The following is a 3,302-nucleotide window of genomic DNA, read 5'->3' as shown; positions in this document are numbered from 1 at the left end:
GTTTTAATTTTAAACTATAAAAATAAGAAACACATTAAAGAAAAATTGGAAAATAGAACAACAAAGAAAAAATTACCAAGTTAGTAATATAAACCACTTTTCTTTTTTGTATATGTTTTACTGTTTTACCAGCTTTTATACTTTTCTTTATTTCAGTCTTCAAGACACTCATTTTTAATGGCTATTAAATATTAGATTGAATAGATGTGCTTTAGTGTACCATTTCTCTATTATATGATGTAATTTGTTTATAATTTTCCATTATCTTTAATAATTCTTGGATGAACATCTGTGTTGGGGGGAAGGAGAATGGGTTGGGAGGGGGAAGGAAATACCTTTTTCCCTACATAGGATTATTTTACCATAATGACTCACATGTGGAATTATTATTAGGTCAAAGAATATGAAATTTTAATGATTTTTGATATATATATATATATTGCCAGTTAGCTTTCCAAAATGGCCCAGGTTCTTGGCCAAAATCATATACCCTTTGTAAAACCATAGCTAATTTGGACAAAAATAGATACTGTTTTTATTAATAATATTTGTGCTTACTGTGTATCAGGCACTGTGCTAACTAGTAATACATTATATTTAATATCACATTTTTGTTTTGATTTTTATTTCCTTATCATTAGTGAAATTGAATATTTTCTTTTCTTTTCTTTTTTTTTTTTTGGAGACAGGGTCTTGTTACGTTGCTAGGACTAGAGTATAGTGGTGTCATCATAGCTCACTGCTGCTGCAGCCTCAAACTCTTGGGCTCAAGAGATCCTCCTGCCTCAGCCTTGAATATTTTCTAATATGTTTGTTTGCTATTTGTATTTACTTAATTTGTGAGAAGAAGTCATTTGCCTATTCGTTGTAGTGGACTTGGTGTTCTAAATGGATAGTATTCTGAAGTGTTCCAAAAGGATAGTTTAAAAAACAGCTCTTTTTTCTCCTTGAAAATATAATGGCAGTTCAATCCATACTAAGAGAATGTCAGCCTTTCCATGTCAGCACTTGATTTGTAAACTTTGCTTGGATCAACACTTTGTGTAACTCTTTGGCATATTTGCTTCATAATATTGCTTTACATCTTAATGAAATTTTATTCTAAACTTGTAATTCAAGGAATAACATTTGCAACCATTTAAATTAGTTTTTTTTTTTTTTTTTTCCTGATAACATACACCAAGACATGTCAATACTTTACAATACTGGAACATATGTTAATAACATACCTACACAAATATAGCCCAAAGAAAGTTAAACACCATTTCATATTTGACAATGTTCCCTGTATGGTTTTAATGCACCAAATAAATCTAATGTCTGTCTTAGACGTTTGGTGGCCCTAATATATAAAAAGCTAGTTTAAGGTCATAAATTAGTTTTTGATGAGAGAATTTAGTCAATAGTTACCTAAAGACTGATTTTTGAGTATCTTTTACATTAGTAATTAATTCATTACTTCTGTTTAAGTAGCATTACTAAAAATATAAGTTCCTTAAGAGATTGAGCTTAACTCTAATGGCCCAAACTTTGGATACTGAGCTCAGCCTGGTTTGTAATTTTGGCTTCACATTTTTTTTGAAACAGGGTCTCACTCTGTATCCCAGTCTGGAGTACGTAGCTCACTTACAACCTCAAACTCGTGGGCTCAGGTGATCCTCCTGCCTCAGCTTCCCAAGTAGCTGGGACTACAAGTGCATACCACCATGCCTGGCTAATTTTTCTATTTTTTTCTAGAGATGGGGTCTCACTGTGTTGCTCAGGCTGGTCTCCAACTCTTGGGCTCAAGCGATCCTCCCACCTCTGTCTCCCAAAGTGCTAGGATTACAGGCATGAGCCACCATGCCAGGCCTCTACTTTTATTAGCTTTGGAAGCTTAGGCAAATGGCTTACCTTACTTCCATTTCCTTATTCATAACAATGAATTCCAGTTTTCTGATTGTTACCGTTTAGGGTGTTTCCTACCATTAAAGATTTGTTTCCAGTATAAAATAATTCTTAAAGGCAGTTAGTGCAGCATTTGGCACAGAATAGACATAAATTGTGTGGATTATAAGTTCATTTCAGTCTGAAATACTTATGATTTGAGTGCCTACTCATACCCAATATTTTTATAAGAATCATTAGGAATACAAAAGTAAAAGACCTTTACCCCTAACGGAATTCACCGTCAGGAAGAAAAGACATACATAGAAATAAGTAGTAGTTCAGAGTTAAGTAGAGACAATGCATTTTAAACCCTAATAATAGAGTTTGTAAGGTAATAAAATCTCAGTAAATGTTAGCCACTGCTATTTGGTACTTTCTAATTTCTATATGTGATTGAAGATAAATGGAGATTTAAGTGAAAAGGCAAATGTTAAACATTAAAAATTAATCACTCTCTTCAGTTGGACATTGGGTAGCTAAAGAGTGTCTTTTTTTTTTTTTTAAAGAAAGCAAGACTTTATTCAACCAATGAATTCTCATTCATCATGTTTTTAAGTCTCTATGAACAGAGAGATGTTGGTGATAAAATGAATAATTTGGCACTTACATTAAGACAGAATGTCAGCTCTGAAATACATTGTGTGCATATGTGTGAATGGATATGTATGTGTGGTTTGGGAAATTGGTTGAAATAGACTTTTTATAACATATAGTTTAATCTTTTTTACACTGTCTTGATGGTTCAAGTTAAAGGTGTACATGAGAGGTTAGAACCGGATATGGAGAAAATGCTGATAAGATTTAAAATGAGCAGGATTTGGGTCATTGATACTCATAGGTGATGTGTATATACTGTTGCCAGGATATATGTTATGGCTAGAGTTTTGGTTCTGAAGTCAGTCTGCCTGGATTTAAATTCTGGTGATTCTGCTTACTAGCCAGGCAACCTTAAATAGGTTGTTTAACATCTCTGAATGGTTTTCTTCATTTATATTTGAGTTAATAATAGTATCTGCTTTATAGGGTTTCATTGACAGTTAATTGAGATAGCGTATGTTAAGTGTTTGGCACAATGGCTGGCCCCAAAAATATTAGCTAATGCTATTGCTAATTGAGTGCTCTGAGACAAACTGTGTCTAGTGATAGCTACCAGAGTTCAGATAGACTGTTCTCATCTAAAATTGACCAATTTTCACAATTCTCGAAGTAAGCTGCCAGCTATGTCCTAAGGAGAAACTCTAGAGGTATCTTTTACACAAACATAAGTAGATCTAATAGAATAATGGAAGGTTTTCACTGAATTCAGAAATGAGATATCTTTATAAGCCATTGAAAATGAATTAAATAGCACATTAATCTATCACTTTCCTCTC

The sequence above is a fragment of the Propithecus coquereli genome, unplaced genomic scaffold (genome assembly GCF_000956105.1).
Source record: "Propithecus coquereli isolate 6110/MARCELLA unplaced genomic scaffold, Pcoq_1.0 Scaffold136, whole genome shotgun sequence".
Taxonomy (NCBI): Eukaryota; Metazoa; Chordata; class Mammalia; order Primates; family Indriidae; genus Propithecus; species Propithecus coquereli.
This window is presented reverse-complemented; position numbering follows the sequence as displayed.